The 20,279-nt window shown below is 40.6% G+C and overlaps 1 protein-coding gene across 1 annotated transcript in view; it reads right to left on the reverse strand.

Moving 5' to 3' along the window:
* Positions 1-2,271: 2,271 nt before the first annotated feature.
* Positions 2,272-20,279, reverse strand: part of LOC140712057 (uncharacterized) — an 80,506-nt gene continuing 62,498 nt past the window's right edge. Inside the window, exon 4 of the mRNA XM_073017794.1 lies at positions 2,272-3,605. The gene's annotated coding sequence lies outside the window, so the exon portion shown is untranslated. The remainder of the gene's footprint in view (positions 3,606-20,279) is intronic.

Consider the following 20,279-nt stretch of genomic DNA (forward strand, 5'->3'; position numbering starts at 1 on the left):
GAAAGAAAAGAAAAAAAGAAAACAAAGGGGGGAGGGAGGGAGGCAAGGAAGGAAGAAGGGGAAAGAAGGAAGGAAAGAAGGAAGGAGAGAAAGAGGGAGAAAGAGGGAAGGAAGGAGAGAGGGAGGAGAGAAAGAAAGAGGGAAAGGGAAAGAAACAGGAAAGAAAAGGACAACACAGTAACAGGAGGAAAACGTAAAGCACAAAACTAGATGATGACAATAAATCCAACTCTGAAAGAAATCACACAAAATGTGGATCAAAATCATCAATTTAGAAACAAAATTTTAGACCCAGTCTTTAATTCAATAGCATATTATTTATAAGTTACATATTTGAAACACACAAGCTCCCTCTCTCCTCCAAAGAAACTAGATTAGATGATAAAAGGCAGGAAAGAGAACGAACCTTTGTTTATAATCTACTGTAATGTACCTTTTCATAATTTAAATTATGTCTCAGAGTCAGATTTTATTATTTCCATATTGCAGACTAGGGAATTGGGGTGCAGTGCTTAAGGGCTATACCCAGTCACACTTGGTAGTAATTTGCAGAGCAAAGATCTGCAAAGACTGGCTCTTGCTGATGTCAACACACTGCCATGTGCAACAAAGTGGCTTTCAGACCAGGATGGTGGAACTGAGACAGTCTTATGAAGACCAAGTAGCAGGTGAAAACGAAACAGAGCGACTCTCTGCTGATTGTCCCGTTAACTGGTTCTCAATGTTTTCTGTCTTCATTTCTTCGGGGCAGTGAACACACACACCACTGCATTCAGAAATCTTTATATTGTAAACTACTTTGTTCATTCTCTACTAAATTCACCTGGTCTGTAGAATTTGAAAAGCTGCACATTTTGTTCTTTTTGATCAATTGTTTTCACTCAAAAATGTTTTTTATTCCTTTTGATCAATTGTTTTTATTCAAAATGTTTTACGTAAGGAGTTCAACATTTTAGTAAGAATGGGCTACCCGTGAGAATGGGCTACCGATGCAGGCACCTACCTACTCACTGGTGGGAGAGTGAACATAAATATTGTCCAGGGAAATTGAGAAGAAGGCAGCTGACGTGTTTCTGCAAAGAAGAAGCCATCTCTTTCTTTCCATCTCTCTCTCCCTAAGAAAGGCAGATCAGGTCTAAAGCCCTGGCAGGTTAGCTGTGTTTCTTCTAGAAGTCAAGCCTACAACGGAGCGGTAGAAACCAAAGGCAAGAGGAAAGAACTGGAACAGAGCTGGGCGCAGTGTGTGGCTAAGTCCACAACATAAAAAGCTGAGGTCACCTGATGTTTTCATTTCAATAGCTGACACCTTGCATAAGGCTTAATTTTTAGGTACAAATTGTTAACATAATACATTTTAATCTTTTTAAGATGATGCATAGTTTGATCTTGTACATATAAAATTTTACTTTTTGCCTGTCTTGAACTCACTAAGTAACCGTTCTTCACCCTCTCTGTGTGTATAAGCGTATGCACGTGCCTGTGAGAAGATACACGGAGAGAAACAATGTTTGACATGACGTTCACCTAATTTCATAAGGAGAATTTCTGAAATGGGATGGTATCTGTTTTCACTTTCACTTCGGTTTTTTTTTTTTGAGACAGAGTCTCGCTCTGTCGCCCAGGCTGGAGTGCAGTGGTGCGATCTCGGCTCATTGCAAGCTCCACTTCTGGGGTTCACGCCATTCTCCTGTCTCAGTCTCCTGAGTAGCTGGTATTACAGGCGTGTGCCACCATGCCCGGCTAATTTTTGTATTTTTTAGTAGAGACAGGGTTTCATCATGTTGGCCAGGCTGGTCTTGATCTGCTGACCCCGTGATCCGCCTGCCTTGGCCTCCTAAAGTGCTGGGATTACGGGCGTGAGCCACCATGTACAGCCTTGAATTTTTTTAAATGAGAATGCACCTTAATAAAATTTTTTAAATAATTCATGCTTATTATAGAACATTTAGAAAACATTAAAAAGTATAAAAGAGCAAAATAAATATAACTGCTGATTCTTTCACTGTTAACATTTTAGTGTGTTTTCATTACAATCCACGTGCATGTTCAATTTGGACTCCTACTTTTTTTACATAATGTGCTTTTTCTGTGTCATTAATTACTTGGAGGCATGGAGAATGGGACTATATTCCAGGAGTCTGGAGAGTGAGGAATGATGGTTGTCTGGACTCTGGTTTTGGGAATAGAAATGAAAGTAAAAGAAGAAACCTGAGAAATATTTAGAGAGAAGATTGACAGAACACAGTGATGGACTCGATGTGAATTTTGAAATAACTTTATGTGTTTTATTTCCACAAATGTAAAGGTCTCATAATTTTGTCACAAATCATGCACAAAGAATGCAAGTCCAACAATATCTTCATTGGAGATACATGCAAATGTCTTACAAAGTCAGAGTTTTAAATTGTGAATTCATGTGCCAGCATATTTACTTAAAGGGTATAAAGAATAATGTTACAGGTATTATATTTTCTAATAATTTTACTCAACACTCTGAATGTACAGTCTACCCTAAAGATCAGATAGAGATGACGGGATCTGAAATGATACACGAGAAAAAGTCTTGGCTCTTAACCAGAGACTTCCATGGCATATTTCTGTCTTCACTACATAACAGTGAAGTCTATTAAAAATCCAAAACTGAAGCAAATTCACCTTTTTATACTGCTTCAATAATTGTGTTTTGAGGGTCTTTGCTACATGCTTGTAATATATTATACTTTCAAAGGTATCTGACTGATTTATGAAGAAACACACGTGTCCTGTGTGTCACAAAAGCACATTTGGATATTATTAAACAGAAAAGATAAAATATTACATAGGTCTGAAGAATTAATTTTAAAACATTTCTTTAAGATAAACAGTATATCAACTATATCTTAAACATCATCGCTTTGGATGACCAACTAGGCAAATTTACAGACAACCACATGGCTAAAAAGGAATTATTTTAGTCTCTTTGTCATAAACTATTATGTCCAAAGACAGCAGCAGCATCTCCATCGACCCTGCAGTGGGAAATCTGCCCTGTCACCAGCGGAATCTCTACGGGCAACAAGGGAGAGAATATACTTCACACTACGCATAATTCCTCAAAGAATTTTCTCATTTTGAGATCAGCTCAAAAACGATCTGCTAAATAAAATTCTAGCAATCATAGGTAAGAAAGAAGGAACTGTCAGCATTCCATCCTTCAGGCTGTAATTCAGAACTGCTGTACGAGTCACACGCTGCTCTTATCAGAAATCTGCTTTCTTAGCTTTTCTTTACACATTCCAACCTATCTTCACATACACTGAGCTTTCTGGGAGGAAATGAGACCTCTAACTTATAATTATTGGTTGCTATTTATGACTTGCCAGGTCTATGGCATTCAGAATTAAATCAGGTAGGCATGTATGCTGTGTGTCTTACCTGGCCAAGGCCCAACTCAGCCAGCCATGTGGCCCTGGGAATGGCCCCTCTGCTGATTGGCATTGGTCTGCAGGATTGATGCAGCCACCCCAGGACCTCCTGAGTTCTCAAGGTTCCTTGAAGAATTGCAGGGACTCCACTTCCTTGATTACTGAAACTGGAAGGTGCAGCAAGCTCTGCCCAGGACAGAGCTGGAATAGAAAGGCAACCACGACACTCACTGGCAACACTGTCTCCCCAGGTGAAGGTCATTGGAGGTCAAGCGTCCGATAAACCTATATCATGGGCGATTTATTCATTCATTCCATAAATATTTCCTGAGGGTCTACTGTGTGCCAAGCACTATTCCCCACATCATCAGTACAGAATAGCCAACAAAAGAGGCAAAAACACCTTTGCTCATGGAACCTACATTTCACATTTTGGAAGGCTTCTTGGGTCAAAAGAACCCAGAGAGAAGGGCTGCATCCCTTCTCCTGTAGCACCAGAGAAGACCCTGCTGCTGCACTCTACAACAGACAGGTCCAGGAAAGAAAATTCGAGCTCCTGGTTACAAGTGATAACTAACAAAAAAGACTGCAGCAACTGAGATGTTATGTTCTTTCTGCAAACCTGAATTTCTCTAGTCCTAGTAAACATAAAGCTGCACTTTTCTTAGAAAAGCCAAAGGGAAATCAGAGGATGAATAATCGGAACCCTTGCCATCTGATACTCACCTGATGCTGCACTGCCTGTTCTTAAGGGGAGTTACCTTGTGTTCACTACCTTAGAGAAAAGAAAGACAGGAAGAGAAAACTGTGACACAGATGCTGGGAAAGTAAGTCACAGAAAACCACAGTAACGTGAGGAGTCACTCTCAGAAAGACTTTAAATCCTCTCTCACTCTCCAGCACATGGAGGCCAAGGGACCTTTAGAAAAATCAGGGAGAAGGATGGATAATATCGCAGCACCACAGCGCTCCCAGGAACACAAGATGGAAGTGTGAGGCAGGGGCCCTATCTTTCAGCAGTTTCTACTCATTTGTAAGAAAACAAGGCTTGTTTTCTTATTTAAAGAACAAATCCTATATCCACCATCTGAGTTATTTTTGGCATCTGAAGAGGGATGGACACTATGAGGCAAATTTGACAGAAGAAATATTTTATTTTACAATCTTGATTTGAATTTGTTAAATTTATCTTGACTAAATCCAAGAATAAGATTATACAACCAAAACACAGCAAAGGGCAGGGGAAGTTTTGAGGTTTTTTTCCCAATTACAAAGCCTACTAGGGACTAATAATGGGGAAAACGTTCTCATGGGGCTGGATTCTGCAAAACCCAGTGACAAAGAAACAAGAAAGTAAGAATTGCAGTTTATTTCCATTCCCTTTTTTTCCATTATTTTATCTTTCTTAACCTATAATATATATTATCTTGCTTCCTCTAAAAGTGAGCTCACTAAAAGTGAGCCTTCCGTTCATGACAATTGCAGCCCAGATGTATCTATTTGGAAATTTTTTATATGAATGCAGTGTCTGTATCTATATAACGTTCATTTTTGTAGTCTGTAGATCTGAATGGGTGATTAAATTAATTCGACAAATGGCTCACTTGAAATAATAGAGACCATTCCTCAATATATAAGCACAAAAATTAAAGTCAATTTGCAATCTTTACCAAAGATATCGGAAGTCACAAACAAGGCTGATTAAGAAAGCAAAGCAACATGAACATTCTGTAACTTGATCATAATCCATAATGAGTGTTGCCCAGAAGAGAGCCTTTTAGCAATTCAAAGGCCCCGTGTGCCTAAGAGTTAATTCCTACTTGCCCAGAGTGTACAGCTTCATTCTCAGCACAACATACAAAATGATGGGAATTGCCCTGATTTTTGACTGTGCTGCAGAACTGCCACTGAGCCATGAGGAAGACAGTCTCACAGGAGAAACAGGAGAGATGGCTTTCCCATGGCAAAGGGCAAGAGACCTGAACTCTGCTGTGAAGAAGGAAATCGTCCCAGAAAGTCTAGAGCTAGAGTCCTCCCAAATCCTTTTTTTTTTCTTTTTTTTTATGTATATATATATTTTTTTAAATTATACTTTAAGTTGTAGGGTACATGTGCATAACTTGCAGGTTTGTTACATATGTATACATGTGCCATGTTGGTGTGCTGCACCCATCAACTCGTCATTTACATCAGGTATAACTTCCAATGCAATCCCTCCCCCCTCCCCCCTCCCCCCTCCCCATGATAGGCCCCGGTGTGTGATGTTCCCCTTCCCGAGTCTGAGTGATCTCATTGTTCAGTTCCCACCTATGAGTGAGAACATGCGGTGTTTGGTTTTCTATTCTTGTGATAGTTTGCTGAGAATGATGGTTTCGAGCTGCACTCATGTCCCTACAAAGGACACAAACTCATCCTTTTTTATGGCTGCATAGTATTCCATGGTGTATATGTGCCACATTTTCTTAATCCAATCTGTCACTGATGGACATTTGGGTTGATTCTAAGTCTTTGCTACTGTGAATAGTGCCACAATACACATACATGTGCATGTGTCTTTATAGCAGCATGATTTATAATCCTTTGGGTATATACCCAGTAATGGGATGGCTGGGTCATATGGTACTTCTAGTTCTAGATCCTTGAGGAATCGTCATACTGTTTTCCATAATGGTTCAACATACGCAAATCAATAAACGTAATCCAGCATATAAACAGAACCAAAGACAAAAACCACATGATTATCTCAACAGATGCAGAAAAGGCCTTTGACAAAATTCAACAGCCCTTCATGCTAAAAACGCTCAATAAATTCAGTATTGATGGAACGTATCTCAAAATAATAAGAGCTATTTATGACAAACCCACAGCCAATATCATACTGAATGGGCAAAAACTGGAAAAATTCCCTTTGAAAACTGGCACAAGACAGGGATGCCCTCTCTCACCACTCCTATTCAACATAGTGTTGGAAGTTCTGGCTAGGGCAATCAGGCAAGAGAAACAAATAAAGGGTATTCAGTTAGGAAAAGAAGAAGTCAAATTGTCCCTCTTTGCAGATGACATGATTGTATATTTAGAAAACCCCATTGTCTCAGCCCAAAATCTCCTTAAGCTGATAAGAAACTTCAGCAAAGTCTCAGGATACAAAATTAATGTGCAAAAATCACAAGCATTCTTATACACCAGTAACAGACAAACAGAGAGCCAAATCATGAATGAACTTCCATTCACAATTGCTTCAAAGAGAATAAAATACCTAGGAATCCAACTTACAAGGGATGTAAAGGACCTCTTCAAGGAGAACTACAAACCACTGCTCAGTGAAATAAAAGAGGACACAAACAAATGGAAGAATATACCATGCTCATGGATAGGAAGAATCAATATCGTGAAAATGGCCATACTGCCCAAGGTAATTTATAGATTCAATGCCATCCCCATTAAGCTACCAATGAGTTTCTTCACAGAATTAGAAAAAACTGCTTTAAAGTTCATATGGAACCAAAAAAGAGCCCTCATCTCCAAGACAATCCTAAGTCAAAAGAACAAAGCTGGAGGCATCACGCTACCTGACTTCAAACTATACTACAAGGCTACAGTAACCAAAACAGCATGGTACTGGTACCAAAACAGAGATATAGACCAATGGAACAGAACAGAGTCCTCAGAAATAATACCACACATCTATAGCCATCTGATCTTTGAGAAACCTGAGAAAAACAAGAAATGGGGAAAGGATTCCCTATTTAATAAATGGTGCTGGGAAAATTGGCTAGCCATAAGTAGAAAGCTGAAACTGGATCCTTTCCTTACTCCTTATACGAAAATTAATTCAAGATAGATTAGAGACTTAAATGTTAGACCTAATACCATAAAAACTCTAGAAGAAAACCTAGGTAATACCTTTCAGGACATAGGCACAGGCAAGGAATTCATGTCTAAAACACCAAAAGCAACGGCAACAAAAGCCAAAATTGACAAATGGGATCTCATTAAACTAAAGAGCTTCTGCACAGCAAAAGAAACTACCATCAGAGTGAACAGGCAACCTACAGAATGGGAGAAAAATTTTGCAATCTACTCATCTGACAAAGGGCTAATATCCAGAACCTACAAAGAACTCAAACAAATTTACAAGAAAAAAACAAACAACCCCATCAAAAAGTGGGCAAAGGATATGAACAGACATTTCTCAAAAGAAGACATTCATACAGCCAACAGACACATGAAAAAATGCTCATCATCACTGGCCATCAAAGAAATGCAAATCAAAACCACAATGAGATACCATCTCACACCAGTTAGAATGGTGATCATTAAAAACAGGAAACAACAGGTGCTGGAGAGGATGTGGAGAAATAGGAACACTTTTACACTGCTGGTGGGATTGTAAGCTAGTTCCTCCCAAATTCTTTATCAGCTCATCCTAAGAGCTCACTGGATGGCTTCTGCGGGGGGTCATTAATCCTTCTCCTCCCTTGGCAGCTCTAGTCCACAAGTATCCAGTTTCACACGCAGCTGCAAGACATTTCATTCCACGGCCACAGTCCAGGATGCAGTCTTCACAGACTTTTTGATCAAATGGATCACGAGTAGAGGGTCTGTCCATGAATAATAAAACATAGGGAGGAAATAAGGCCCATGGAACGGACTCTCTCGTTGGGTTGAGAATATATATACCCAAATATTCTTTTTCATTCCTTTGTAGGGCAAGAAAGGTTTCTTTTCCTCACCCATCACTAGGCCTGTGGCTGATGCCCCCGTAACAAAGTACTCATCAATGAGAGAAAAGCATACATGTTTATTTAAAAAGTTTTATGTGGCACAGGAGTCTTCATAAGAAAATGACCAAAGAAACAGGAAACCTTGTGTATCTTGTGCTTAGTTAGGTTTGATGAGCAGTGGACACCATGGGCGGGTACAATTGGACACAGTGGGTATGCTGTCACGGAGATGAACCGGGGGAACTTAGCAAGGCCTGTGTGTTCAGATTCTTCTCTGTGTTCCTGAGTCTTCAGAGATAAGGATGTTTCTTTCTTCTGGGTATAAGGACTGTTCCTCTGAAAGGAGGTCTTATGATCTGCTCCTGGGGGGTGGGGGGGCAGAGAGTGACCTGCCTGCTTCTGCTTCTTCTCAAATGCCACTTGAGTTATCTCAGCTGATGCCCTTCCTGGGAGACAAAGCCCTCTTTGAGTATTTCAGGATTCCAAAACAGACTCCATTCCTTGGATTTACCAAAAGCACCAGCCTAAAGGGCCTCTCGGGAAGTTCACCAGAAAGAGAAACCTATTTCCCTGTAAGGGAAGCGGCTGGATGGTCCCGCCCCAGATTCTCTGATGGGGACCTCACGTGGGATACAGCCCTGGTACAGCTCCTCTGTCTCGGTCATTAGAAGTAAGTTAAACGAAAGTGGTTTTCTGATATAGTCATTGCTTAATTGCAATTTCAACTAATTATACCCCTCAGAATCTCCTTGAATTCTAATAACTAAGTAACTAAATGTCTACTAAGTACCTGTAATTGTGCTATCAACAGTAATAAGTGAGGCCGGGTGCAGTGGCTCACACCTGTAATCCCAGCACTCTGGGAGGCCAAGGCAGGTGGATCACTTGAGGTCAGGAGTTTGAGACCAGCCTGGCCAACATGGCAAAACCCGGTCTCTACCAAAATTACCAAAGTTAGCTGGGCATGGTACCGGGCGCCTGTAGTCCCAGCTACTTGGGAGGCTGAGGCAGGAGAATCACTTGAACCCAGGAGGCGGAGGTTTCAGTGAGCCAAGATCACGCCATTGCACTCCAGCCTGGGCGACAGAAGGAGACTCTGTCTCATTAAAAAAAAAAAAAAAAAAAAAAAAGAGTAATAAGTGAATAATGTGCAATATTATTCTTTCTACAGCTTCATATGCGTTGCATTTACTTATGTTCTTATGTTTTTTATAAGAATTCTATAGTGTGCAATGTGTCTTTTCAACAGTGAGACTAAAATCTTCTCATGTCTCTTTCTTCTTTGGCCTTAAAAATTATTTTTTATGCTAACTAATTCATCTACATTACTACTCTGTGCTAACTAACCTAAATAGTACACTATTTTCATTTACCCAATTTTTTTATATCATTCCTGCTAATAGTTCCAAACATAAGTTGTACTCATCATCAGTTAGTTCTAACGAGTTTAGGTGCTCCCCCAATGTGCTCCGACAGCACCCCGAACATCCTGCGTACGAGCTTTGATCATCCTGTATTGAAATGAGAAAATCCTGCGTTTCCACTTTCTGCTAACCCCAGCACAACACATCTGCAGAGTAGGGACTGTGTGTGTCTTCCTCATCCTTAATGCAGTGGCAGTGCCTGGGACCCCAGCACAACATGTCTGCAGAGTAGGGACTGTGTGTGTCTTCCTCATCCTTAATGCAGTGGCAGTGCCTGGCATAGGTGCTCAGTTGCTGAATGGCCACAGCCCGTGTGTTCTTTCTGTAGTGTGCGTCTCATTCGGAGGCTCAGCTGCTGACACAGGCCGAACCTGGACACAAAGTTCTTCCCCACCAGTCTGTTTCAAAGGAGCTCGACCACGCCCCTGCACACTTTGACCCTTTCGGTATTGATTTTCAACTGCGGGTTTTCTACTCCTTGAAAGCATAACAAACAAAAGAACCTTTCTTTTTCAGTAAATTCTGAAACATAATTACCTTACCAGTCATGCCAGGTGAATCTCATTAAGCTCTTTTGTTTAAGTTAATGCTAATTCATAAAAGAAAGTATCCTAAATTCTGACTTTAACAATAGGAAAGATCAGGGACTTGTCTAATTCAACTCACAAAATTGAGCCATATTTCACCTCCACGTGTTCAGCTAACTGGAAGTTTCAGTGCTTCTTTTCAAATGGCATGGGCTCACTTTGTGTCTGTGTCACATTTAGGTAATTCTAGCAATATTTCAAAATTTATCACTGTATTTGCTATGGTGCTCCGTGGTCAGTGACCTTTGACGTTACTGCTGTGTTCTGGGCACCATGAGCCGCATCCATGTACGATGGCATGTTTAACTGACGTATGTTGTATGGGCTGACTGCCTCCCTAACCGGCTGTTTCCCCATCTCTCTTCTTCTCCTTGGGCCTCCCTATTTTCTGAGACTCAGCAATAAGAAAATTAGGCCAATTAATAATCCTACAGTGGCCTGTACCTGTTCCTGTAAAAGGAAGAGTCTCATGCATTTCTCACTTAAAATCTAACGCTAGAAATGAAGCTTAGTGAGGAAGGCATGCCAAAAGATGAGACGGGCTGAAAGCTAGGCCTCCTGGACGAAACCGAGAGCCAAATTGTGAACGCAAAGGCCAAGTTCTTGAAGGACGTTAATCCAGTGAGCACACTGTGGTAAGACAGTGAAACAGCGTTGTTGTTGGTATGGAGAGTTTAATGGTCCGGATAGAAGGCCCAACTAGCCAGAATAAACCTTTACACCAAATCCTAATTCAGAGGAACGCCTTGACTCTCTTCAGTTCTATAAAGGCTGAGAGAAGTGTGGAAGCTGCAGAAGAAACGTTTGAAGCTAGCAGAGTTTAAGGAAAGAAGCCCTCTTCATAGCATAAGAGTGCAAGGTGAAGCGGGAAGTGTGATGGAGAAGCTGCAGCAAGTTACTTCTGCTGCAGCAGCAGATCTAGCTCAGATCATCGATGAAGGTAGCCACACTACACAATTGATTTTCAGTGTAGATGAATCAGCCTTCTGCTGGAAGTGCATGTCATCTAGGACTTTCACAGTTAGAGAGAAGTCAATGCTTGGCTTCAAAGCTTCAGAGGACAGGCTGAGTCTCATGACGGGTTAATGTAACTGGAGACTTTAAGTTAAAGCCGATTTGCCCTTACGATTCCGAAAATTCCAGGGCCCTTAAAACTTATGCTAAACCTACTCTGCCTGTGCTCTACAAATGCAACAACAAAGCCTGAATGACAGCACGTCTGTTTACACTACGGTTTACTCAATATTTTAAGCTCACTGTTAATACCTACTGCTCAGAGAAAAACATTTCTTTCAAAATGTTAGTACTCCTTGACACCTAAGAGCTCTGATGGAGACATACAAGGAAATCAACTTTGTTTCCATGCTTACTAATACAAGGTCATTCTGAAGCTCAGGGGTGAAGGCGTCATTTCAACTTCCAAGTCTTATTATTTAAGAAATACATTTCATAGGGTTTTCACTGTCATCATGATTCCTCCGATGGATTTGGGCAAAGTAAACTAAAAACCTTACGGAAGGGACTCACCATTCTAGATGTCATTGAGAACATTCATGATTCATGGGAGGGGTCAAAATTCAACATTAACAGGAGTTTGGAAGAGGTCAATTAAAATCGTCATGGATGACTTTAAGGAGTTCAAGACTTCAGTGGAAGAAATAACTGCAGATGTGGTAGAAAGAGCACAAGAACTAGAATTAGAAGTAGAGCCTGAAGATGTGACTGAATTGCTGCATCTCATGATCAAACTTGATGAAATGAGGACTTGCTTTTTATGGATGAGAAAAAAAAGTGGGGTTTTTTTTGTTGTTGTTGTTTTGTTGTGTTTTGGGGGATGAAATCTCCTCCTAGTGAAGATACTATAAACATTGTTGAAATGACAATAAAGGATTTGGAATATTCAATAAACTTAGTTGATAAAGAAGCAGGAGACTTTGAGAGGATTAACTCTATTTTGAAAGAAGTTTTACTGTGGGTAAAATGCTATCAAACAGCGTCACATGCCACACAGAAATTTTTCATGAAAGGAAGGGTCAATTGATGTGGCAAACTTCACTGCTGTCTTATTTTAAGAAACTGCTGTCTTATTTTAAGAAATTGCAGGCGCGGTGGTTTATGCCTATAATACCAGAAATTTGGGAGGCTGAGGCCGGTGGATCACCTGAGGTCAGGAGTTTGAGACCAGCCTGGCCGACATGGTGAAACCCCATCTCTACAAAAAATATAAAAATTAGCCAGGCATGGTATTGGGGCCTATAATCCCAGCTACTTGGGAGGCTGAGGCAAGAGAAATCACTTGAACCCCGGAGGCAGAGGTTGCAGTGAGCCAAGATCCTGCCACTGCACTCCAGCCTGGGCAACAGACTAAGACTCCATCTCAGAAAAGAAAGGAAAAGAAATTGCCACAGGCACCCCAACCTTCAGTACCCACCACCCTGATCTGTTGGCATCAATCAACAGAGAGGCAGGACCCCCATCACCAAAAGATCACAACTTGCTGAAGGCTCAGATGATCATTAGCATTTTTATCGATAAATTATTTTAAATTAAGGCATGTACATTGGCATTTTTAGACATATTGAAATTGTACTCTTAATAGACCACAATATAGTGTTAACATGACTTTCATGCATTGCAAAACCAAAACATTTGTGTGACTCACTTTATTGCAATGTTTGCTTTATTTCGGTAGTCTGGAACTGAACCTGCAATATTTCCAAACTGTGACTGTAAATAGGACAGAGATACAGTGAGTCATTAATGGTCAAGAAATCAAGAAATTTGATGACAGTAAACCAGCCTCAAGATTGAGGAAAAACTTTCCAGAAGAATTTGGGACCGTTATTGTCCTCACTCATGCATGCAATACTCACCTGCATGCCTACTTATGCCAAGAACTATCTTAAGAGATAGATGCAGCAATGAACGAAACAGTCTCTGCTCTCATGGAGCTTGCACAGGACAGAGTGGGAGTGGGAGCGACCAATGAAGAAATCTGGAAGTGTGTATACATGATAGGTCAGATGGTAAGACGTGCTTTAAAGAAGAATAAAGTAGAATAAGAAAATAGAGAGTGAGAAGGTGCCATTTGAAGTTAAATGGTCAGAAAAGAGCCTTCTTATGACACGGTAATAATGAAGCAAAGGCCTGGATAAGAGAGGTAAGCCATGCTGCTACCTGAAGAGAAGGCATTCCAGGCAAAGGGGACCGCACATGCAGACGCCCTGGGGCAGAAGCACATCTGCCTGGTTTCTCTGAAGATTGCAATAACAGAGGGGAGCCTGATGGGAATAAAGATCAGAGAAGTGTCAGGGGACAAGATGGTTTAAGACCTTCCTAGCCATGGAAGGTTTTAAGCAGATGGAAAACATTATTTGCCTTATGCTTTAAAAGACTTACTCTGGATCACCTGAGGTCAGGAGTTCACGACCAGCCTGGCCAACATGGCAAAACCCCATCTCTATTAAAAATACAAAAATTAGCTGGGCTTGATGGTGCATGCCTGTAGTCCCAGCTACTCAGGAGGCTGAGGCAGGAGAATTGCGTGAACCCAGGAGGTAGAGGTTGCAGTGAGCCCAGATCGCGCCACTGCACTCCAGCCTGGGTGACAGAGGAGACTCTGTCTCAAAATAAATAAATAAATAAATAAATAAATAAATAAATAAATAAGACTTACTCTGGTTGCTCAGTGAAGAACAAAGTGCAGGAAGCAAGAAAGAGTAAGTGGGAGAGGAGTCAGGAGGTTATTTTGATAATCCTTGAACGCAATGATGTAAAGTGAAGCAAGGTGCACACAATGGTTGTGGCAAGGGGAGCTCAGATTCTGAACACAGTTCAATAGTGTATGCTGATATGAGGTGTCAGAGACAAAGAGGGGTCAGGGCAAGCTTCCCGGGCTAACAGCTGGTACGCTGGAGGTGCTATTTACTGAGACAGAGAAGACTGAGGAGTGTTGGGCCCAGGGGTTGAAGGTGGAGGATCAAGAACTTCCTTATGGATGTGTGATAGCTGAGTTGTCTGTTAATCTTCCAAGTGGTGATCATTAGCAGTTAATTAGATATGAGCCTAAATTTCAGCGGAGAGGTAGGAGCTGGAAATATGCGTTCATCGACCGTGCACACGTACATGGAATTGAATGCCATCGGGCTTTCTGAGGTCACAGAGGCAGGAGCGCACCTAGAAAAACGGTTGAGAACTGAGACCCAGGATACTCCCTTGTTAAAAGGTAAATGTTCCTTTTACATTTTGAATTTACAGAAATGATGACACAGTAGCCAGCTGCTGAAACTCTGCTCAGTTCAGAGTAAAACAAAATTTTATTGAATCACCAAATGCCATTTAAAATTCAGAATACTTGCAGACATCCCAAATATCTTAATAAAGATGAAAGCTAAGTTCAGATTGGTGGCCTAGACTCTGCCTTCCCTGATCGTCTATTCAAAAATAACAATAATGATAATAATAAGAAGAAAATATTTATGGATCACTAGATGTGTTGCAATACACTCAAAGGTAGATTCATTTCTTTTCTACTGTACCATTGTAACTATCAGTCTATAAAATAGTTTTACTAGAAAGGCGCAGTCACCCTCAAACCAATAGCAGCTTATAAATACGGGGCAAGGAGCCTGGTGTGGGGAGGCTGAGAAATAATTGAGAGAACAAGTAGATATGAAGCTAACAAATAACACTGTCAACCAGAATCAGGCAGATAAGCCAGAGGCTACACAGCGGCAGGTCAAGACAGGTAGACAGACAGAAGCCAGGAGTGAGAGGCGGGAGGTCCAAAGTGCAATAAAACACTCAAGCGCCAGTCATTCCGTGGGAATTGACAGCGGGAGAGGTATCCAGGTAGAGGGGAGGGAATGGAGGTGTGAACAGGAGGCAGGAGGGCGCAAGCTATTTGATATGTTTGGAGAGTGAGGTGCTTTTTTGAGGCTGAGAAAATAACTGGAAGCCAGAATGTGGAGGACTGGGTAGACCATGTTAAACAGCAAGCACCTGATTCTGCACGTGTTAGAAGTCAGTGCAGGGCTTCTAAGCAAGGCAGCGACATGATCACATCGCATTTTAGGAAGGGTATAAATTAGGCATGGCCACAGGCAGGAAGACCTGAGGAATCCCTTACAGTCAGGGATAAGGGTCTAAATGACAAGGTGGCCATGAACATGCAAAGAAAGAAGGCTGAAGAGACTTTAGAAGGCAGGCTCCATGGGACCTGAGTGAAGGGGTTTGGGAGACTCACAGCTTTCTACTCTGAAGTCAAGGATATCAGAAACTATTGGAATAAAAGAAATAGTCCTAGGGCTGGGGGTAGGTGGATGAATGCGGTTCCATTTTGAACAGGAGGAGAAAATTCAGGTAATTCATTTTGACTGATCAAGCAAAATAATTTGAAGCTGAACATTATAGAAGCAACAACAATTTGTGTGATGCTAGGGTGTAGGAAACAGGCCCAAGAAAGCACAGTATTTCCTGTTTCTCTTCTGATTCAATAAATAATAAGAATATTTTCTGTTAAGGTTTTTGATAACCTGTTGTTTCAATTAGTCAAAAGGAGATAAGATAAATTTGAACTTAAAAGCATAAGAAAATCAGTTGTCTTTTTAGAAAAGGTGGCTCAGTATTTCTTATGGTCTTAAATCATCCTTCAAATAATAGGCTATGAGACAAATGAGATCCTACTTAATTATCTAGCCTTTTCCCTGATAGATTAAAAACTATACCAAAACCTTACTATACTGCAAAGACACTAATTCACTCAATTGAGAATCCACAACATATAAACATATAAATCAAGAGAATTTTAAAAACAATCATTGTGTTCAACATGGGAAGATTATTCCAAATTTTTCTACATATTTTAGAATAATTTCACAGTTAAAAACCCTGTACTTTATAAAATCATTATCCAGTATTTAATAAAGTATATCTATAACAATATCAACATTGGAATTTAACAGTTTGCAAGGCACTTTTGATACATCACATTTAAAGGCAGCAATGAGTTCAGTACATTCACGCAGATTAGAAAACAGTAGTTTTTGAAGATTGCATTTGTTCATGTAAGTCTGAAAGTTTGAACTATTTCCTACCCCTGCTATAGGTTTAAGCCTAAGAATTGTTATTCATTATGATTTGGTCTTTAAATAAATCATGAAGGTACAGCACACCCCATGAAAACACTGAGGTGCCGTAAGGCTGCAACACCAGAGGCGGCGGGTTGTAATTTAGTTCAATCACGCATTTGTTATGAGAACTGTGACAAGCTTCAGCTCTAAAGTAAGCTTGGAAACACAAAGAAACTGTGAAAAATACCACACACACACACACACACACACAATCACTCCTCTCTTTTCAGCCTGGCATAGAAGATGTAAGTGTACCAACAAATGATCTCCAACGAGCAGATGAAACAGAAAATTCAAACAAATGCCTGGGTAGGAGTTGTAACTTCGGCAAAGTGCCTCTCAGCTCTGCCTCGTAAACCCATATTCATTTTTCACAACCAGCTCACATAGCACCTCCTCGGTGACACCTTTCCTGTTCTGCTCACCAGATATACCTGTTGACCGAGTGTATCCTCTTGCCCAGAACACAGGGCACCTTTTACAGGGGGCTCTATCTACAGGGGGCTCTATGCTTTGACAGGAACTGAGGACCTACAGGCAGCAGTTTTTCAATTCATGTTTGTGGCTCTCATTATAATTTCCTACCTCAGGCACCCAGCAGGTGGTAATAAATGCTGGTTGAACACTAAAACCTTGGAATGCTACATAATTATTCTAAAGGACAGTCATTTTAAACAACATATCGGAAGTTCTTTTGAAACTGACTTTTTAGATTATGAAAACATCTCAGTGGTCTTCGGTTTTCCAAGTTCGATCTTATTTGATGTTAGAAACTGTCAAAAGTTATACAAAGCTGAGCATGTATCTCTGTGCATTTTGTTCTCTCTCCCCGAATGCCAAAGAAGGGTTTCTTCTATTTACTAGGCCAAATGTTCCACAAATGAATGTGTTAATGAATGAACAAATTAATAAACGACATGAATGGGAGATCAAACTGCATAAAAGCGTATTTATTAAAAAATGAGAGGTGACGATTGCTAACATGTCACAACCAGACTCTGTCCCGACCTCAGCAAGTCACAACTTTGACAATAAAGAGGAAAGAGGATCAAGTCCCTAAATACCACAGGTGCACTAAGACCTTCTCACATGCCCGAAGATGCCCTCGCAGAGGAGAAATGATGACGCACAGGCCTGCTCAGAGATGCCTCAGAATTTGACTGGGACGGAAGGGATGAAATGAGGTTTCAAAGGAGGTAGAAATCGTTAAACTCCTGACCAGGCGATAACTACCATCCTTCTCTTATATCTGCCCCTACCTTGGGCTCCAAATAACTCAGAACTAAAGTGCCTTGAGCAGAGGCTCTGGTGACTGCCCAAAAGTGGCCTTCATGGGCACCACTTCCCATTCTGCTGCCCTGCCTCGCTTTCCTCCTAGACCTAACCGGATGGATGACAGATGTCATTCCCTGGTTCCCTAACACTCAAGTCTAGCCCCTCAGTTTTCTAGCAAGCATCCAGCTTCGCTGTGTCTAGCCTTTCAGGAGTCGACCTCAGAAGTACAGCGTGGTGGAAATTCAGAGGCAGGGAGGAGAGAAGGAAGGAAAGAAGACCCTGAGCTGGATCCATACATATCGTCGCAATTCACCCACACCACAGTCCTGTAAGGTATGTGCCATTGTACTCAGAAAACTGAGGCTCAAAGAGATTGAGCAACTTATCTAAGACCTTGCAGGTCCTGAGAGCAGAGCCTGGATTCCAAACACCTGGGAGACTCTGAAATCCATGTTAGCTCTTCTACTACACATGAGCCCAAAACACAGCTGTACACCAGCAAGGCTGATTTCCTCTTGAGGCTTATCACTAACTCTGAATAGAAGAATCCTCAAAGTGCTTTATAAGCAGTAGCAGCATCATGGGAATAAGTGACAAGTTCCCAGCATTACTGCTGTAGATGCACTTGAACTTTTTCTCCATACATGGAGTCAAGAATAAGGAAAAAGGATCTAAAGGGGAAGGAGAGAAGTAAAACGGGACTGAGCCTTACACTTGTTGACCAGAACAGATAATGTTGGGAGTTTCCTTACTTTTTTCCAGATAAATCCAATAAAGACGTCTGTTTCTGTTACCTAAAACCAACTCAAAAAGTTTGCTCCCTCCCACCTTGAGCAGCTTTGTATAGAGCCCACAACTGAACATTGGTTCCTATGGCAAAGATTCATTTTAAGGCTTTTATAGTATTATTCAAAGCAAGTTTGATTTCAGCCTTGGCAACTGTGGGCAGAATGTCAGCAGTACTCCCCATATTAGCTATTGGAGGGAAAACGCTGTGAAACTCTAAAGGCCTTGATTATTGGGCCAATGAAACATTATGCCCTGATCAGATGGAGCAAAGCTTCGGCAGGGTTAGTGAGCCACCTTCCGAGGGTACCAATGAAGCTCTCGCCTGCTGTTTCAGATAAATGACTTTCATTTCACTGTTGGCTTGTGCTTGATAAGGTTATTAGATTGATTGCAGTTGTTTGCAATGCCCTGAAGGCCTTGAAGGCAAATAATGTGGTAGCATCCAGTGTCCTCCTAATACACTATTACTTTTCTAAGGAAGGTTCTTGTCATAATACCCTAGATATCAACAGAAAATGTTCCACTTCTTATCATATATTAATTTTGCTCTGGAATAAGTAAATGTAACTCTCAGAATGCTAGTGAGGACGTTACACTGATGTTTATTTGTGTGTCCTAATCTGTAGATAAACACCAGGGTCTCTTTTAATTCATGATTCCAAGTTTCTGGCCACAGCAGTACAAGTATCAAAACATCTATTCTCAATTCAGAGTTGAGATTTCTAATAAGAATTCTATTTTCTCCATAATCCAAAAATAGCATCAGGAAAAGTCAACATCTAAAAATACAGATCATTGAAAAGTAGATCCTTCTGCCCTTAACAGAAACAAACTGTAAAATCTGAAGTTAAAATTATTCCTTGTACCAGCCTCCTGATTTACTCAGAGTTAACAGAAAAGTTATAGCAGTGCATGAAGCTCTGACGCTTTGATGGGTGTGGACACAGACATCCAGACCTGTCATTTCACACTGGGCGGAATACCAGTCACGGAAATCCCACAGGGAAAAATCATTTCTGAAAGTATCTGGTCTTATGGATTATAAAATTAAACTTTCTTATCATTGAACCTAAACCGAAATAAGCTTCCTATACAAAGACGGTCTCTTTTTTTAATTTTATATATATTTTTTATTACACTTCAAGTTCTAGGGAGTATACCTAATGTAAATGCCAAGTTAACGGGCGCAGCACACCAACATGGCACAAGTATACGTAACAAACCTGCACGTTGTGCACAAGAAGGTTTCTCTCAAGAGTTAAGACCGCCTCCTGTCATCCCCCTTCACACACACACACACACAGAGAGAGAGAGAGAGAGAGAGAGAATTGAGAGCATTAGTCCTTTTCTCCCTTAGACTGATTTTTTTTTTTACTGTTATTTTCAGCCACTTTGTTAATGGTGGGGTTAGAGGGCAGGATAGACGTAACATCCACTTCACATACATGTCGCAACATCAGAGATGCTGGCTTTCATTAAAAACACCAGATCTAAGTTCCTTCTAAAATGTATTTTTTAAAAATCGGTACACTTGGCACTCTGGAAATGCTAAGATGTTATCAAGATGCTGGTTATTTGTTCTGAGTCAATTGAATATTATCTTCAATATAAACTATAATTTACTGGTCTGGTCACTGTTCCTATCTTACTTGTACATATTCAAAGTGAGTGATTTCTCATGTTTAGCAAATTGTTTTTTAGGTAATTTGTTCTTTAGGTTTTTTGTACAAAAGTACAAAATAGTTTCCACACCAAACTTTCCAGTATTTGTTATTTTGAAGCTATATATTTTGGAGTAAACTTGGGTTTTGTGGCCATGTCAGGCTTGAGCAAGATAGCAAATGTATAAATTGAGTTCTCTAATCATAATCTCAATATATGAATTCTTACTGATTAAAATACTTTGCACCAGCAAAAAAAAAAATTTTCACATATGTGTTTAGGA

Source organism: Chlorocebus sabaeus, chromosome 7 (genome assembly GCF_047675955.1).
Source record: "Chlorocebus sabaeus isolate Y175 chromosome 7, mChlSab1.0.hap1, whole genome shotgun sequence".
Lineage (NCBI taxonomy): Eukaryota > Metazoa > Chordata > Mammalia > Primates > Cercopithecidae > Chlorocebus > Chlorocebus sabaeus.